Consider the following 20291-nt stretch of genomic DNA (forward strand, 5'->3'; position numbering starts at 1 on the left):
GACACAGCCTTCTTAGACACTGCATCACAGTGCAAGCTGTGTCACTACAGATCCGGGCTGTCGTCGTAGCTGGCTGTGACCGTGAGACCCTAAAGGCGGCACACAATTGGCCCAGCGTCAACCGGGTTAGGGGAGGAAGAAATCTTACGCGAGCAAGGAGGCCTACAAACCTGACTCAGGTACACCAGCTCTGTCAGGAGGAATGGGACAAAATTAACCCTATTTATTGTGGGAAGGCTACCCAAAACGTTTGACCCAAGTTAAACAATTTAAAGGCAATGCTACCAAATACTAATTGAGTGTATAGAAACTTCTGACCCACTGGGAATGTGATGAAAGAAATAGAAGCTGAAATATATAATTCTCTCTACTATTATTCTGACATTTCATATTCTTAAAATAAAGTGATGATCCTAACTGACCTAAAACAGGGAATTTTTACTAGTATTAAATGCCAGGAATTGTGACACTGAATTTAATGGATTTTGTATGTAAACTTCCGTCTTCAACTGTAAATGTAGGAAGTAAGTGTGTTTGACTAGGTGTTGTGTGTACCCAGGAAACAGCCACCTTTCCTTAGGCCAGCTCCTTCTTGACGTCTTGGTCGGCCAGTCCAAGCAGGTTATTATTTGTCCCGAGCTGACAAGGTACAAATCTGTCGTTCTGCCCCTGAACAGGCAGTTAACCCACTGTTCCTAGGCCGTCATTGAAAATAAGAATTTGTTCTTAACTGACTTGCCTAGTTAAATAAAAAAGGTAAAATTAAAATTAAAATACCCTAACTAAAGACTCAAAAACAAAGGAAATGACCTTATGGCCACCAAAACAAACCCAGCAGCCTCACGGCTCTGCCAGTTGGGACACTGACTGACCATCACATTAAATGACAGCACCTGGTGTGCTTATCAAGGCATCCTTCTGCATTTGGACATGGTTAGTGCTGCCACCTGGGGGTGCAGTGTGGAAGTGCATCAAATCAAATGAAATCTAATCGTATTAGTCACGTGTCGAATACAACCCGGTGTAGAGGTGAAATGCTCATAATGAAACCTAACCGACAGTGCATTTAAAAAAAAAAAAAAATTAAGAATAAGAGATAAGTAATTAAAGAGCAGTGGTGAAATAACAATAGTGAGACACTACAGGGTGGGGGGGGGGGTACCGGTGCAGAGTCAATGTGCGGGGACCACTGGTTATTTGAGGTAGGATGTACATGTAGGTCGAGTTATTAATATTAAAGTGACTGCATAGATGACAACCGAGAGTAGCAGTGGTGTAAAGAGGGGGGGGGTGCATTGCAAATAGCCTGGGTAGCCATTTGACAAGATGTTTAGGACTCTTATGACTTGGGGGTAGAAGCTGTTTAGAAGACTCTTGGACCTAGACTTGGCTCTCCGGTACCGTTTGCCGTGTGGTAGCAGATAGAACAGTCTATGACTGGGGTGGCTGGAGTCTTTGACATTTTTTTAGGGCCTTCCTCTGACACCTCCTGGATGGCAGGAAGCTTGGCCTCAGTGATGTACTGGGCCGTTCGCACTACCCTCTGTAGTGCTTTGCGGTCGGAGGCTGAGCAGTTGCCATACCAGGCAGTGATGCAACCAGTCAGGATGCTCTCCAGTGCAGCTGAAGAACCTTTTGAGGATCTCAGGACCCATGCCAAATCTTTTCAGTCTCCTGAGGGGGAATAGGTTTTGTCGGGACCTCTTCATGACGGACTTGGTGTGCTTGGACCATGTTTGTTGGTGATGTGGACACCAAGGAACTTGAAGCTCTCAACCTGCTCCGCTGCAGCCCCGTCGATGAGAATGTGGACGTGCTCGGCCCTCTTTTTTTCTGTAGCCCACAATCATCTCCTTTGTCTTGATCACTTCACTTGATCACACACAGCTCCTTGGTCTTACTGACATTGAGGGAGAGGTTGTTGTCCTGGCACCACACGGCCCTGTCTCTGACCTCCTCCCTACAGGCTGTCTCGTCGTTCTCGGTGATCAGACCTACCACTGTTGTGTCATCGGCAAACTTAATGATGGTGTTGGAGTTGTGCCTGGCCGTGCAGTCATGAACAGAGAATACAGGAGGGGACTGAGAACGCACCCCTGAGGGGCCCCTGTGTTGAGGATCAGTGTGGCGGATGTGTTGTTACCTACCCTTACCACCTGGGGGCGGCCCGTCAGGAAGTCCAGGATCCAGTTGCAGAAAGTTTAAATAAAGTATGTTAATCTCTAGGAGACAGAACGCGTCTCCTTCCTGAGTGGTATGACGGCTGCGTGGTCCCATGGTGTTTATACTTGCGTACTATTGTTTGTACAGATGAACGTGGTGCCTTCAGGCGTTTGGAAATTGCTCCCAGGGATGAACCAGACTTGTGGAGGTCTACAAAACTTTTTCTGAGGTCTTGGCTGACTTCTTTTGATTTTCCCATGATGTCAAGCAAAGAGGCACTGAGTATGAAAGTAGGCCTTGAAATACATCTACAGGTACACCTCTAATTGACTCAAAGGCTAATTGACATCCAATCAGAAGCTTCTAAAGCAATGACATTTTCTGGAATTTTCCAAGCTGTTTAAAGGCAGCCAACTTCGTGTATGTAAACATCTGACCCACTGGAATTGTGATACAGTGAATTATAAGTGAAATAATCTGTCTGTAAACAATTGTTGAAAAAATGACTTGCGTCATGCACAGATTAGATGTCCAAACCGACTTGCCAAAACTATAGTTTGTTCTTTTCCCTCTGGTTGCACATTTAAACATGATGATAGACATTTGGTAAAAATGGATTTAAGTTTCCCTGCATTAAAGTCCCAGGCGACTGTGAGCGTTGCCTCTGGGTGAGCGTTTTCTTGTTTGCTTATGGCGGAATACAGCTCATTCATTGTTGTCTTAGTGCCTAACACCTAAAGTACATAACATTATCAAAGTAATTTAAATATGAACTAGCCTTTGTTTTATTTAAATTTTTTCCTGATTTTTGTAACTGTTTAACAAAAGCTTGTAAAAAAAAATGGACTTGTAATTCAGATCAAGTGGCTTGCTTATCAGTTTGGTGTGAATGTTTTCCTTCAGTGCTCTATGTTAATTAAAGAGAGCATGTCATGTAGTGGTTTTGGGGTATTTAACTGTGTTGCACACAGCTAGGCTGTCGGTAGGCAGGTAGGCCGCACCCATATTTGACTAACTAAGCAAGGTCTCTCGCTCCCTGTCTGCAGTGATGTAACACTAACAGAGAGCTCCACTTCTACCATTCCCTTCCTGCTGTGCAGTGCTTAGTGGTATGAATAATCTCTCCTTCCTCCTGAAGTGGGAACTCAATGGGTGTGTTCAAGTAGTAAAGCTAACGAAGCCAACTAGACAAAAGTTCCTGTCTGAGTGATGTCTTTGGCGACGTTCGCATGGGTCAGACACAAAACCAAAAAGTGATTGGCCGACAAATAGGACCCTCCCACTAAGCAGACGATTGGTACTAGTTGGTGAGAAGCAACTCGATGGCGTCTTTAAAAACTGGATGACCTTTGATCAAAATGGTGTTTGTTAAGTTCATGCAGTCGACATGCAAGTTGGACATTTTTTATCCCCATAATGCAACACACTTTGAAAAGGCGGTGACCAATGATGGTCACTGACGAGACAAAATGTATCCACTTAAAACATGCCCATTCACTACTCCCCACAAATACTAAGCAGCGGATTGGTCCAAGCATGGACTAGTTTCCATATTGGCTACCAGTTATTTTGTTTCAAATCCACGAAGGGAAGCGCACACTTCGGGAGAGCGGATAGATCCACTAAAAAAAGTGTATTTTTTTACCCCTTTTTCTCCCCAATTTCGTTGGTATCCAATGAGTAGAGTCTTGTCTCATCGCTGTAACTCCCGTACGGACCCGTGAGAGGCGAAGGTCGAGAGTCATGCGTCCTCCGAAACACAACCCAACCTAGCAGCACTGCTTCTTGACAACGCACATCCAACTCAGAAAGCCAGCCGCACCAATGGTGTCGGAGGAAACACCGTACACCTGTCGACCTGGTCAGCGTGCACTGCGCCCCGGCCCGCCACAGGGCTCGCTAGTGAGCGAGGAGACAAGGATATCCCTACCGGCCAAACACTCCCTAACCCGGATGACGCCGGGCCCATTGTGCGTCGCCCAATGGGCCTCCCGGTCGCGGCCTGGAGGTCTGAGCCTGGGCTCGAACCCAGAGTCTCTGGTGGCAAAGCTAGCACTGCAATGCAGTGCCTTAGGCCACTGAGTCTCTGGTGGCACAGCGAGCACTGCGATACAGTGCCTTACACCACTGCGCCACCCGGGAGGCTCCATGGTCATCTTGTGTAAAGACTATAAACTACTAAATAAATAAACTGCTAACTAAAATAAATCTGGCAGTCTGCCTGGCAGTAGTCTATGACCATGCTGTGATTTGAGAGAGAACAAGTTCCTGAATACCAAAAACCACCAGAATGCTTGTGGAGGAGACATTGGGCAGCGTATAGGCCCTATAACATGACTGTAACATGACTGACAACTGTAGGAGGAGTACGTCTATCATCTCAAATGTTAGGATCAAATTCAGGACAAAATGTAAACGTGGCGCGTTGAAGTATTTTGAACGTTGTGAATTGATTGTGTACGGTACTTGAGATAGATAACGAGTGTTTGTAACGAGTGTTTTGTTTTTCCAAATTCTTTAAAGACATTACATTTCAAATCTTTGACAAGAAAATGTGTTTTCTGGCAGAGAACAGCACTTCTAAAGTACAGCGAGCCTCGGACCTTTCACTGCCACGACGATCCTACTATTCTATGATTCTGAGAGCTCGAACACATGATCACCATATGGAGAACATCAACAACTGTATTCTAGACCCACTGAGACATATTCCCTGAAATTCACGACCACTAAAATCAGTGGGATGGACTAAATATAAAATGTGACTTTTGGGTTGCATCCCAAATGTCACCCTATTCCCTATATAGTGCACTACTTTAGACCAGAGCCCTATGGGGGGGGGGGGGGGGTCACTGTCCTCCTCCACCTCGCTCTACACATACCGCGGTTTGTCGTGATCTCTGGCGGTATGCGCTGCCATGGCAACAATGCGGAAGACGGGAGGGAGAAGAGGGACAACAGGCATTGGAAACACCTTTCAAAAGGAGCCTCACTGGCTGCCTGCCTTCACATACCTGGCTGGCTGCCTGCCTTCACATACCTGGCTGGCTGCCTGCCTTCACATACCTGGCTGCCTGCCTGCCTGCCTGCCTTCACATACCTGGCTGCCTGCCTGCCTGCCTTCACATACCTGGCTGCCTGCCTGCCTGCCTTCACATACCTGGCTGCCTACTTGCCTGCCTTCACATACCTGGCTGCCTACTTGCCTGCCTTCACATACCTGGCTGCCTACTTGCCTGCCTTCACATACCTGGCTGCCTACTTGCCTGCCTTCACATACCTGGCTGCCTACTTGCCTGCCTTCACATACCTGGCTGCCTACTTGCCTGCCTTCACATACCTGGCTGCCTACTTGCCTGCCTTCACATACCTGGCTGCCTACTTGCCTGCCTTCACATACCTGCCTGCCTGCCTTCACATACCTGCCTGCCTGCCTTCACATACCTGGCTGCCTGCCTGCCTTCACATACCTGGCTGCCTGCCTGCCTTCACATACCTGGCTGCCTGCCTGCCTTCACATACCTGGCTGCCTGCCTGCCTTCACATACCTGGCTGCCTGCCTGCCTTCACATACCTGGCTGCCTGCCTGCCTTCACATACCTGGCTGGCTGCCTGCCTTCACATACCTGGCTGGCTGCCTGCCTTCACATACCTGGCTGCCTACTTGCCTGCCTCACATACCTGGCTGCCTGCTTGCCTACCTCACATACCTGGCTGCCTGCTTGCCTACCTCACATACCTGCCTGGCTACCTCACATACCTGGCTGCCTGCTTGCCTGCCTCACATACCTGGCTGACTGCTTGCCTCACATACCTGGCTCGCTGCCTACCTGGCTTGGAACCTGAGACAAGAGATTCACTAAAGATTGTATGTTTGTTTTACTCCATGTGTAACTCTGTGTTGTTGTATGTGTCGAACTGCTTTGCTTTATCTTGGCCAGGTTGCAGATGCAAATGAGAACCTGTTCTCAACAAGCCTACCCGGTTAAATAAATAAAAGGTGAAATAAATAAAATAATCTAAGGCTTTCCACCCCCATCTAGATATTTAACATAGCCCAACTGTCCCTCACCCAAATGCCAATGCTCCCCTGAGGGGCGAGGTCAGGGGTTAAAACACTGAGTTTAGCAGGAAACAGGAAACACAGTCCTCTTTACCCACTAGACCCCAACAGGAAACACAGTCCTCTTTACCCACTAGACCCCAACAGGAAACACAGTCCTCTTTACCCACTAGACCCCAACAGGAAACACAGTCCTCTTTACCTACTAGACCCCAACAGGAAACACAGTCCTCTTTACCCACTAGACCCCAACAGGAAACACAGTCCTCTTTACCCACTAGACCCCAACAGGAAACACAGTCCTCTTTACCCACTAGACCCCAACAGGAAACACAGTCCTCTTTACCCACTAGACCCCAACAGGAAACACAGTCCTCTTTACCCACTAGACCCCAACAGGAAACACAGTCCTCTTTACCCACTAGACCCCAACAGGAAACACAGTCCTCTTTACCCACTAGACCCCAACAGGAAACACAGTCCTCTTTACCTACTAGACCCCAACAGGAAACACAGTCCTCTTTACCCACTAGACCCCAACAGGAAACACAGTCCTCTTTACCTACTAGACCAGGTATCCCCAAACTGGGGTACGTGCAACGCCGTCGAGGGTACGCCAAATAAAAATGTGATTCACATAATTTTATCCACATTTGAAAACAGTCCATTTATTTCCAACGGGGATATACATTTGGGTTAGGGTTTTTTTCCCCCCCTCGCCTGATTAGCCTCGTTTCACTGCCCAACATAAAATGTAACCATCTAGTGTTCAGTGAAATAACAACACAATGTAAAATACAGGTAGCCTGGTCAAATAATGAACATCCAATCACATTAACCATTGCTCTCTCACGGGAATTCCACTAACGGCCCGTATGGAGCCAAACGTATCTGCTGCTCATGTTGGTACCTGTACTGATGGAGCAAAAGCCATGACAGGGAGACAGTGGAGGGGTAACGCGGGTGCAAGCAGTTGCTCCCGACGACACTTGGGTCCACTGCAGCACCCACCGAGAGGCTCTTGGGTACTCTGCAGCACCCACCGAGAGGCTCTTGGGTACTCTGCAGCACCCACCGAGAGGCTCTTGGGTACTCTGCAGCACCCACCGAGAGGCTCTTGGGTACTCTGCAGCACCCACCGAGAGGCTCTTGGGTAGACTGCAGCATCCACCGAGAGGCTCTTGGGTACTCTGCAGCATCCACCGAGAGGCTCTTGGGTAGACTGCAGCATCCACCGAGAGGCTCTTGGGTACTCTGCAGCACCCACCGAGAGGCTCTTGGGTACTCTGCAGCATCCACCGAGAGGCTCTTGGGTACTCTGCAGCACCCACCGAGAGGCTCTTGGGTACTCTGCAGCACCCACCGAGAGGCTCTTGGGTCCACTGCAGCATCCACCGAGAGGCTCTTGATGACAAGGGAATGCCTGACAGCTTGAAAGACATTTTGGACACTACAGTGACAATGGTTAACTTTGTTAAAGCAAGGCCCCTGAACTCTTGTGTATTTTCTGCACTCTGCAATGATACGGGCAGCGACCATGTAAGGCTTTTACAACATACAGAAGTGCGCTGGTAATCAAGGGGCAAAGTACTGACACGTTTTTTTAAAATTGAGAGACGAGCTTCAAGTTCTTTACTGACCATAATTTTCACTTGTCTGACTGCTTTCATGATGACGAGTTCCTCCCACGACTGGCCTATCTGGGTGATGTTCTCTCATCTGAATGATCTGAATCTAGAATTACCGGGACTCTCCGCAAACTATATTCAATGTGCGGGACAAAATTGAGGCTATGATTAAGAAGTTGGAGCTCTTCTCTGTTTGCATTAACAAAGAAAACACACAGGTCTTTCCATCATTGTATGATTTTTTTTGCGTGCCAAATGAACTCTCAAGCTTACGGACATTGTCACGTGATATAGCGAATCACCCGAGCGAGTTGGGTGCGCAATTACGCAGGTACTTTCCCGAAACGGATGACACAAACAACTTGATTCGTTATCCCTTTCATGCCCAAACTCCAGTCCACTTACCGATATCGGAACAACAGAGCCTCATCGGTTCTGTGAACATTATATTTAAAATCAGAAGCCACTGCCAGATTATCCTGCCTTGGCAAATTGCGCTGTTAAGACACTGGTGCTCTTGGCAACCATGCACCTATGTGAGAGTGGATTCTCAGCCCGCACTAGCAGGAAAAATAAATACAGGCACAGAGTGTGTGTGGAAAATGATTTAAGACTGAGACTCTCTCCAATACAACCCAACATTGCAGAGTTATGTGCATCCGTTCAAGCACATACTTCTCCTTAACCTGTGGTGAGTTATTCACAATTTCGATGAACTAATAAGGTTTTATATGTAAGATGGTTAAATAAAGAGCACAATTATTATATAATTATTTATGCCCTGGTCCTATAACAGTTCTTTGTCATTTCCCACGAGCCGGGTTGTGACAAAAACTCACACTCATTCTAATGTTTAATAAATGTATCCTATTGTGTGTGTGTGTGTGTGTGTCAGACTTACAATGATGGCAAAATAACAACATTTGAGAGTCGTAGAGGAGGAGAGGTCTGTCTTCAAGCCAAAGAAAATACTCCAATTCACAACATTTGCCTCACAAGTCAGGATTCAAATCTTGCTTTCTTGGTACCCTTTCTAGGGCCAATTATTTCCATACGGAGAGAAGAAGGGGTCAGACTTGCTTTGCCTATAGTCTCCATCACCAGCCTTCACCCTCATGGTCAGATCGGTCTATCACGTAACTAACAAGAGACTCAACTACCACAACACTTCACCTTATGTCTGACAGTTGAAGACTTAACTGTTTTGCTATCCCTGTCAAAAATCAACATAACTTTCTGGGCAAATGCAGTAAAAACGTGTACAAATCTTTACGAACAAGTATTTGGCCTACTGCATGGTTCAACCTTACATTGTGACATGACTTGTAGCCCTCAACATGTCTGAACGAGGGTGTAGATTTCACATATATAATAAACAACAACAATAAGCCTTGCCACAGACTTTTTCAAACCCAAGAGGCACAACATCACGAGACTCCTGGAAATGCTTGCGAAACAGATCAAGCAGACCAGTTCGGGGTTTGAGTAGTGAAAAATTCTTCCATTAAAAATGGTTAATTTTCTCAAAAGCTAAAAGTAACAACCTATATATGAAGCAATGTCTTGAATAGTTTAACACGTTATTACTCCAACACGTGACAAACTGACACAGTTCGGCTCAAGATGACAGACACAATTATGTTTTCCTGCGCTTGAGCTAAGCTAGCCAACGTCGCCTACAAGCGTTAACAGAGAAGCAGTCTCCACCTATCTTCATACTGTACTGTCTTAGGCCCGACCTCAGGCTGTCGTCTAAGGTCTAAGGAACACATCACTGACTGGCCCTACCTCAGGCTGTCGTCTAAGGACCACGTCACTGACTGGCCCTACCTCAGGCTGTCGTCTAAGGAACACATCACTGACTGGCCCTACCTCAGGCTGTCGTCTAAGGACCACGTCACTGACTGGCCCTACCTCAGGCTGTCGTCTAAGGTCTAAGGAACACATCACTGACTGGCCCTACCTCAGGCTGTCGTTTAAGGAACACGTCACTGACTGGCCCTACCTCAGGCTGTCGTTTAAGGAACACATCACTGACTGGCCCTACCTCAGGCTGTCGTTTAAGGAACACGTCACTGAGTGGCCCTACCTCAGGCTGTCGTTTAAGGAACACGTCACTGACACAGTTCGGCTCAAGATGACAGACACAATTATGTTTTCCTGCGCTTGAGCTAAGCTTGCCAACGTCGCCAACAAGCGTTAACAGAGAAGCAGTCTCCACCTATCTTCATACTGTACTGTCTTAGGCCCGACCTCAGGCTGTCGTCTAAGGTCTAAGGAACACATCACTGACTGGCCCTACCTCAGGCTGTCGTCTAAGGACCACGTCACTGACTGGCCCTACCTCAGGCTGTCGTCTAAGGAACACGTCACTGAGTGGCCCTACCTCAGGCTGTCGTCTAAGGACCACGTCACTGACTGGCCCTACCTCAGGCTGTCGTCTAAGGAACACGTCACTGAGTGGCCCTACCTCAGGCTGTCGTCTAAGGACCACGTCACTGACTGGCCCTACCTCAGGCTGTCGTCTAAGGAACACATCACTGACTGGCCCTACCTCAGGCTGTCGTCTAAGGACCACGTCACTGACTGGCCCTACCTCAGGCTGTCGTTTAAGGAACACGTCACTGACTGGCCCTACCTCAGGCTGTCGTCTAAGGTCTAAGGAACACATCACTGACTGGCCCTACCTCAGGCTGTCGTTTAAGGACCACGTCACTGAGTGGCCCTACCTCAGGCTGTCGTTTAAGGAACACATCACTGACTGGCCCTACCTCAGGCTGTCGTCTAAGGAACACGTCACTGACTGGCCCTACCTCAGGCTGTCGTTTAAGGAACACGTCACTGACTGGCCCTACCTCAGGCTGTCGTTTAAGGAACACATCACTGACTGGCCCTACCTCAGGCTGTCGTTTAAGGAACACATCACTGACTGGCCCTACCTCAGGCTGTCGTTTAAGGAACACATCACTGACTGGCCCTACCTCAGGCTGTCGTCTAAGGAACACATCACTGACTGGCCCTACCTCAGGCTGTCGTCTAAGGACCACGTCACTGACTGGCCCTACCTCAGGCTGTCGTCTAAGGACCACGTCACTGACTGGCCCTACCTCAGGCTGTCTTCTAAGGTCTAAGGAACACATCACTGACTGGCCCTACCTCAGGCTGTCGTTTAAGGAACACGTCATTGACTGGCCCTACCTCAGGCTGTCGTCTAAGGACCACATCACTGACCGGCTGGGAGGAATATACAATAGGGGTGGAGGACATTAAAATTACAAGGCACCCTATTTCGTAAATATAATGCACTACTTTCGACCAGACTCCTATAAGCACTATACAGGAAATAGGGTGTAATTTGGGATGCGGACTGGAAACATAGAAGAGGAAGTCATCCACAAGAAGGCTGATCTGTTACAATATTAATGAGCACTCAGAGCGACACTAACTTTCAGAGAAACACTACGCTCCGGAGTTAATCTGTTGTTCCAGTACACTATGTACACTCAGAGTAACATTACACGTAAATACATATTCATCAGGACATTAACCAGTGTGTGTTTAACCAGGTCTGCTCCTATTCCCGTCAATCATTTAAAACCTACATCCTGCTTGGAGGCTGAAGCTACCCATGTGGAACACATTCAGGAAGTGCATTGACCCTCAGGCCGTCCATTATAATTGTCAGTGTTCTAACGGAACCCGAGCCACAGGGTAACAAGGTGGTGACTGACATATTGCAGTGGTAGAAAGTAAGTAAGTGATCTCTCTCTCTCTCTCTCTCTCTCTCTCTCTCTCTCTCTCTCTCTCTCTCTCTCTCTCTCTCTCTCTCTCTCTCTCTCTCTCTCTCTCTCTCTCTCTCTCTCTCTCTCTCTCTCTCTCTCTCTCTCTCTCTCTCTCTCTCTCTCTCTCTCTCTCTCTCTCTCTCTCTCTCTCTCTCTCTCTCTCTCTCTCTCTCTCTCTCTCTCTCTCTCTCTCTCTCTCTCTCTCTCTCTCTCTCTCTCTCTCTCTCTCTCTCTCTCTCTCTCTCTCTCTCTCTCTCTCTCTCTCTCTCTCTCTCTCTCTCTCTCTCTCTCTCATCACCTGTGGACAGGCTCGTACAAAAAGCATCCTCCAACCGCATTGTTGGTTAAGAGCTTGTATGTAAGTATTTCACAGTAAGGTCTACACCTGTTGTATTCAGCGCATGTGACAAATACAATTTGATTTGATTCAGTCTGCAAAGGCATTATTTTTCTTCCTTAACTAGCTTTAATGGCAAGCCGCCTGGCAAGAAAAAAAAAATGGTTAAATACATTGAGGCCAGTTTATTAGGTACACCACCTTGTTCACAAAGAATGGTTCGCTCCTACAGTGAGTCATATGGCTTGCTATATAAAGCAGGCAGACAGGCATGGTATAAAATTGTCAGTACCAGGCATGCCGGTTCGACTATCTCAGCAACGGCCTCCTGGGTTTTTCACACAAGACAGTGTTCTAGGGTTTACTGAGAATGGTGCGACAAACAAACATTCAGTCAGCGGCAGTCCTGTGGGCGAAAACAGCTTGTTGATGAGAGGTCAAAGGAGAGTTGCGCGTCGCCTGGTCCGACGAATCCCGGTTCCTGTCGCCTCATGCTGATGGCAGAGTCATGATTTGGTGTATGCAGCATGAGACCATGGCCCCCATCCTGCCTGATGGCGGTGGCGCAATGAGGAATGTTGTCCTGGCACTTTTAGGTCCCTTGATACCAATTGAGAAACGTTACCATGCCCCAAATAATTCAGGCTGTTCTGGAGGCAAAGAGGGTCCGACCTGGTAGCTGATGGGTGTACCTAATAAACTGGCCACTAAGTGTGTGTAGGATGTTGCACAGTGTTCAGCCAACATCCTAAATTGTCCGGAAAAATCCAAAAATGTTGGTGGAAAATTTTGTTTTAGAATTTTTTTTTTCTGGTGGTACACATTTTTCCTTTTTTTCCCCCACGGCTCGCTTTTAAATCTAGTTGAGGAAAATGATGCATTTGAAGCCTGAATCAAGGATGCTTTATGCACGAGCCGGTCCATAGGGGCCAGGTGTGTATTACCGGGAATGCACATCAATCCAAGACTCGAGCGCAGATCTAGCGGCCATTGTCAGCTGCCTATACTGTGTGTTTATATAAAAAGAGTGAGAGACCCCACACACTGTCTCCAGGAAGAGTATCAAGACTACAATTAAATGTCATTCACATCCCGTATAGGGAATCATAATAAAGTGTTAACAAACAATTCAAGTGTAAAATAAAGCATATGGAAAAGTTCAACTACACTAAAACAAAGCAAATCTGTATAAGAACGTCTGGAAATAACATAAGTGGTCTGTTCATAGCCAATATGTGATCAATTAAATCGCCTTTAAAATTTGGATTTACTCGATTTGATTAAGTTTTCGATGTTTAGATTGTCAGTGGATGAAATAACGTCAACGTGCGAACGTCACACTTCACAAATCCTTGAAAATAACTTTAATTTGGAGGAGGATAATACAGCTAACTACTCACCAGTATTATTCTATGTCGATAATTTCTTTCTTTTTTCTCCGTGTGATCTTCCAGTTTCTGGTTATTGTACCATGTTTGTTTTGTCCTCGCCACAAACAATTGTGGAGTTTTGTTCACTCCCTTTACCTGGGTAATGGCTACCTGGCTACATACCAACCCTGAAACTTGACAAACTGGCCTGACAGGATGAGTTTTAAATATAACTTCACAAAAAAAAACGCCTTCTGTTTCATTAAAACAAACGACCAAAAAAAAGCATTTCGGAGCTAAAATGACATGTCGTTTACACACTACCCATCTTTGACTGACACGCACGTGACCAACCGGGTAACGATGTAATCCCAATCAAACGGAACGAAGAGGTTTTGGCTAGAAGGGATACAGTTTGTCATTATTGACTTTTCGTATCAGGTTAAGAGAATTCACGCAGCAGGTTAGGGTTACTGTAGGCTATGGAAAGGGAATGGGTTAAGGTTTGCTAAAAGGTTCAAATAAAATAATTGAAATCAATTTGACAAACTGTATCTCATCTCGCCATGACATTAATCAGTTGCATGATGAACTGCTTAATATCCGTAAATAAAAGTATATGTAAAGACTGCCCCCATTGACAACTCACAATGACATTAGCTATATTACTATATAACATGTTTAATTGTAAAGTTTTCCTAAACATTTGTACATTAATGTAAATGTCATGCTCTTATAGTTATTTTGCTATTAACCACATGACTGTGATGTATCGCTATGTTAAGAATGCTATCAAATACCGAGGTAAAACCAGTTTCCGGTTGGATATTCGCCTGTTGTTTTCCTCACCTCCACCAACAGCAGTTAGGGACCTTCAACATAGTGACAAATCAATGTTTTCCCAATTTCAACAGCTATTTAACCATTACTCCTAAAACTTTTGGTTCAAGCTAACCCAATGGCATAGACACACATAAAAAAAAACGTTTTCTTTGGTCGATTTACATCTCGCACTATTTTAAATAATTTATTTACATTTTTTTATTATTTTCAATAGCTCATTGGTCATATGACCTAATGACTTCAAACAAGGTTCAGAATGTCCACTGACTGTCCTTCTATATTACACCCCCTTTAGTTTGTCCATTTTCATCTCACATGATTTTACATTAATTTTTCTAAATTTAAGTGTAGGCTTGCAGACCTTCATTTTACATGAGTGTTTTAAAAAAAAATGTTTAAGTTAATAAATGTTCCATCCTCGTAATAACTATCTTTAACGTGGACACTGAAAATATTCACAAATGTTCGAACAGAGGTGCTTCAAGGAAAGCGCACAGGTAGGCCTCGTGAAGAACAATGTTTCACATGCTCTTTTTAATCACAGTAATAGGCAGTGATTCGTCAGTCACAGTGAGCTTGATAGCATCACTTTCATATACTGTACATTAAGACAAATCCTTCTACGTTGAGTATTAGAATGCAGTTTACATAACCTGATAACTTGATATTTGAGAGCATTCACAACAATCCACCTGCAGACAACTTACAAAATACAATAGTGCATTTGAGGGTTTGTTTTTGTCTGATGAAAGTAGTTATTTGATGCATGGCCTACTACTTCTAACTGGGAAAAATATATTCCTATGTCTTTTGTGAGTAAAATCCTTTTTCCAAAATTGATTTAGGTACAATTTTGTCAATTGGTATGAGGGTTGTGATATGGGTCATTTAATAGTAAAATCGTTTAAGGGATCAATACATTTCTATATTGCTTCCCCAGTATCTGCAAGAACCATCGGGCCCAGTGTTTTTGGTTGTTCCTGCTGGACAGGAAGAGAAGGAGGAATCAAAAACACGCTGCATTCAAATTCAGGTCTTAGTTATTCCATTGTTCTGGATCTAATACGTATTAACATTTTACATTAATTCATAAGTGTAATCATCTTTTATGACATACTGTGGAAAAACTCTCTTGGCTGCTGGCTCTGTCACTTTCAGACATGCGCAGAGCAGACTGAAAGGGGAAGGGTAGCTCTGGACTTGAACCACAGGGGTTCTCTGTATAGAGAGAGTAATCCAAAAGGCTCAGACACACCCCTTGACATTCAATTGGCACCGTTGACCTGTATGTATTCTCTCCTGATTGGCTCTGTGGTGCACAGTCTGGCAGTATGACTAAAGTGCCAGAAGAATGAGGAGAGACATCCTCCTTTGTATTTATGATAACAAATATTTCCTAACACTTTGGATCCTATTCTTGGACAGTTAGAAGACACAATGCATCAATGCAAAAAAAACACAAAAACAAATTACTGTCCGTGAGTAACCTCAACCTTGTGTGTCTGTGGGTGTTTGGACCAATAAAGTGCCAACTCAATTCTACCAGTGACTAGTCTCTCATGCCTCTATGAATGGGGACACAGGACAATAGTTTGTAATCTAAACCAGAACTTTTTTACTGGAGTACACTAACCCCTAATTGGGGCTCTTTTCTTGACACAAAGTAGCAGTTTACCAGATAAGAAGTCAAGAAGATCAATAAAGCATTTTGTTGTAAAGGGTGTATTACGTCCTGTGCTGGCCCCATTGTCATATCCATTCTGGAGTCTGAGTGGTCAAATCATAGCTGGAAAATGCCTCTGTGTGTGTGTACATTTTCCGCCAAGACAGAACTGCCAAAGGGGGTGGAGTTGAACGACCACCCCTCGTCACAGTCAAACGCTCCCAAAAACACTTCAGCGAGCAGGCCTTTCTAATCGACCTGGCCCGGGTATCCTGGAAAGATATTGACCTCATTCCGTCAGCAGAGGATGCCTGGTTATTCTCTAAAAGTGCTTTCCTCACCACCATAAATAAGCATAAGCATGACCCATTCAAAAAAAAATTGAACCAGGAACAGATATAGCGCTTGGTTCACTCCAGACCTGACTGCCCTTGACCAGTACAAAAACATCCTGTGGCGTACTGCGTTAGCATCGAATAGACCCCGTGATATGCAACTGTTCAGGGAAGTTAGGGACCAATAAACATAGGCAGTTAAGAAAGCAAAGGCTAGCTTTTTCAAACAGAAATTTGCATCCCGAAGCACAAACTTCAAAAAGTTCTGGGACACTGTAAAGTCCATGGAGAATAAGAGCACCTCCTCCCAGCTGCCCACTGCACTGATGCTAGGAAACACTGTCACCATTAAATCTACAATTATCGAGAATTTCAATTAGCATTATTCTACGGCTGCCCTTGATTTCCACCTGGCTACCCCTACCCCGGTCAACAGCACTGCACCCCCCACAGCAACTTGCCCAAGCCTCCCCCATTTCTCCTTCACCCAAATCCAGATCCCTGATGTTCTGAAAGAGCTGCAAAATCTGGACCCCTACAAATCAGCTGGGCTTGACAATCTGGACCCTCTCTTTCTAAAATTATCCACAAAATTGTTGCAACCCTTATAACTAGCCTGTTCAACCTCTTTCATATTGTCTGAGATCCCCAAAGATTGGAAAGCTGCTGCGGTCATCCACCTCTTCAAAGGGGGAGACACTCTAGACCTAAACTGTTACAGACCTATATCTATCCTACCCTGTTAACAAACAGATAACCCACCATTTTAAATCCCACCGTACCTTCTCCACTATGCAATGTGGTTTCCGAGCTGGTCATGGTTGCACCTCAGCCACGCTCAAGATCCAAAATGATATCATAACCACCATCGACAAAAGACAATACTGTGCAGCTGTATTCATTGACCTGGCCAAGGCTTTCGACTCTGTCAATCACCACATTCTTATCAGCAGAGTCATCAGCCTTGGTTTCTCTAATGACTGCCTCGCCTGGTTCCCCAACTACTTCACAGACAGAGTTCAGTGTGTCAAATCGGAGGGCCTGTTGTCCGGACCTCTGGCAGTCTCTATGGGGGTGCCACAGTGTTCAATTCTCGGTCTCTGCATATATCAATGATGTCGCTCTTGCTGCTGGTGATTCTCTGATCCACCTCTATGCAGACGACACCATTCTGTATACTTCTGGCCCTTCTTTGGACACTGTGTTAACAACACTCCAGGCAAGCTTCAATGCCATACAACTCTCCTTCCGTGGCCTCCAACTGCTCTTAAACGCAAGTAAAACTAAATGCATGCTCTTCAACCGATTGCTGCTCGCACCTGCCCTCCCGCCTAGCATCACTACTCTGAACGGTTCTGACTTAGAATATGTGGACAACTACAAATACCTAGGTGTCTGGTTAGACTGTAAACTCTCCTTCCAGACTCACATTAAGCATCTCCAATCCAAAATGAAATCTAGAATTAGCTTCCTTTTTCGCAACAAAGCATCCTTCACTCATACTGCCAAATATACCCTCGTAAAACTGACTATCCTACCGATCCTTGATTTCGGCGATGTCATTTACAAAATAGCCTCCAACACTCTACTCAACAAATTGGATGTAGTCTATCACAGTGCCATTCGTTTTGTCACAAAAGCCCCATATTCTACCCACCACTGCAACCTATATGCTCTCGTTGGCTGGCCCTCGCTTCATACTCGTCGCCAAACCCACTGGCTCCAGGTCATCTACAATTCCTTGCTAGGTAAAGCCCCGCCTTATCTCAGTTCACTGGTCACCATAGCAGCACCCACCCATAGCACGCGCTCCAGCAGGTATATTTCACTGGTCACCGCCAAAGCCAAATCCTCCTTTGGCCGCTTTTCCTTCCAGTTCTCTGCTGCCAAAGACTGGAACGAACTGCAAAAATCACTGAAGCTGGAGACTCTTACCTCCCTCACTATCTTTAAGCATCAGCTATCAGAGCAGCTCACTGATCATTGCACCTGTACATAGCCCATCTTTAAATAGCCCATCCAACTACCTCATCCCCATATTGTTATTTATTTTATTTATATATTTATTTTATTTTTCTCCTTTGCACCCCAGTATCTCTACTTGCACATTCATCTTCTGCACATCTATCATTCCAGTGTTTAATTGCTAATTTAATTATTTCCCCACTACGGCCTATTTATTGCCTTTCCTTCCTAATCTTACCTCATTTGCACACACTGTAAATAGACTTTTCTATTGTGTTATTGACTGTACGTTTGTTTATTCAATGTGTAACTCTGTGTTGTTGTTTGTGTCACACCACTTTGCTTTATCTTGGCCAGGTCGCAGTTGTAAATGAGAACTTGTTGTCAACTGGCCTACCTGGTTAAATAAAGGTGAAATAAAAAATAATTTTTTTTTTTAATACTATATGTGGGAATGTCTTTTGTCCGTCCTACATGTAGTGTTGGTACATTGCTATTGCAAATAGAAGTATTATGGTCAACAACTGATATTTTCAGATATTATTTTGACAAACACACTTTGGAGCTTACAATTTATTCTCTATTGTCATAGATTTGGTGGGCACTGTCATCTGTGATCTGATTTTCTTTAAGCACGTACTGATGAACCTGTCACTTAATATTTTTTTTTCTTGAAGTCTACAAACGCTCTACATTTTTTCACTCTGTGACAGAGTTGGATCCTAAATGGTACTTTTGTTATTGTCCTGTAAATGGTTCAGTGCCTATAATGTAGGCTGTGTGTAGAATGGGGCATAAAGGAAATTACCTCTACAACTAAATTTCTACTAGATTATAGTGATGAGGAAAACAGCATACAAATTTGGCCTGTGTATTCATTTGCCTATAACTAATCAGACTTCCATTATGTTTACATAAAAAAAGAGAATACTTCAAAATGAGAAGATCCTGCTATGGAAAAGATGACTGGGCGGAGATAAAGTGGAAAGGAGGGGAAATAACTCCCACCATGCAGCAGGACACCTTCAGCTGCGGCGTCTTTATAATGCAGGTTTGTTTGATAGTTATATTTTCAATAATGAATGGTTTGCTGTTATGTGACAATTAGGTCAAAAACTTTATTTTGTTGTTGTAGATGGCCTGTAAACTTACAGATTTAAGTCTAATAGCATGAGATGAAAGGAGACAAACAACAGTGTGCGATATGAAGGCGTGGTCAGTGGACATTCTGAACCCTGTTTGAGGTCACTAAGTCACATGACCAAGGAGCTATTGAAATTCGAATGTAAAAAAAAGTTTGTTTTACGCTCCCTAACTAATTCAACTAGGAATACAAAATGCTGCTCACATTTCTACATGTGTATTAGCTTTGGAAAGCAAATTAATGTCCAAATCGTGAAAATAAGACCTGTGCAATTTGCAACCTGTGCAAAGGAGCACCCTTTTCGATGGAACAATAATCTTCCCTGTTGTCAACAAGGTAGCATGGGAATCGTTCAGAAACATATAACATTTCTATTCCATAAAATATAGGTCTATATTCGAATTTTCTAACTTGTTTTAATTTGTAGGCAGATAACACGTTTTTATTAAAAGCAATCACCTTTGTGAAAACACAGAATCGTACTCATTACTCCACACGTGTTTACTCCAGTTTAGGCAACATCACTTTTGTTTTGAATCGAATTCGCAGTGGGTTTTGAACTGGGCACTTGGCTCACGCCCGAGAGGCAGCCCGGTTCCCAATCGAATGCGATCACTTTTCACCCGGTGCAAACACCTTCTAACGGGTAACCCGGGCCAGATAATCGAATCCCCTCATTGTAAAATAGTGTCTCGGTCGGAAAATATACAGTCATCGACAGTACAGCATAAAGATAGGCTAAAACTGCTTATCCAATAAATCCCCGATCGCACTTTTACGCGATGTCATGGCGAAGTCGGCTCGCTAAACTCATGACTTGCCGAGTTAAATAAAGGGTTAAATAAAATAAAATCAGGTCTAACGGTCCTCTCGCGGCAAACTGCGCATGTGCAAGCCGTTAACTCAAAGGTCCTCCTTTCAATACAAAGTTGTTTTATACGAAAATAAAAACGTATCCGTTTGTCTATTCCACAAGGTTGAATTAATAACATTGGCTC

General features: G+C 44.8%; 1 protein-coding gene across 1 annotated transcript in view; it reads right to left on the reverse strand.

Annotated features, from left to right (window-relative positions):
- The window catches only part of LOC135548062 (phospholipid-transporting ATPase IC-like), a 66785-nt gene extending 53149 nt beyond the window's left edge, over window positions 1–13636 (reverse strand). The window contains exon 1 of the mRNA XM_064977294.1: window positions 13374–13636. The gene's annotated coding sequence lies outside the window, so the exon portion shown is untranslated. The remainder of the gene's footprint in view (window positions 1–13373) is intronic.
- Between the last annotated feature and the right edge of the window lie 6655 nt (window positions 13637–20291).

This window comes from Oncorhynchus masou, chromosome 11 (assembly GCF_036934945.1).
Source record: "Oncorhynchus masou masou isolate Uvic2021 chromosome 11, UVic_Omas_1.1, whole genome shotgun sequence".
NCBI classification, from domain to species: Eukaryota; Metazoa; Chordata; class Actinopteri; order Salmoniformes; family Salmonidae; genus Oncorhynchus; species Oncorhynchus masou.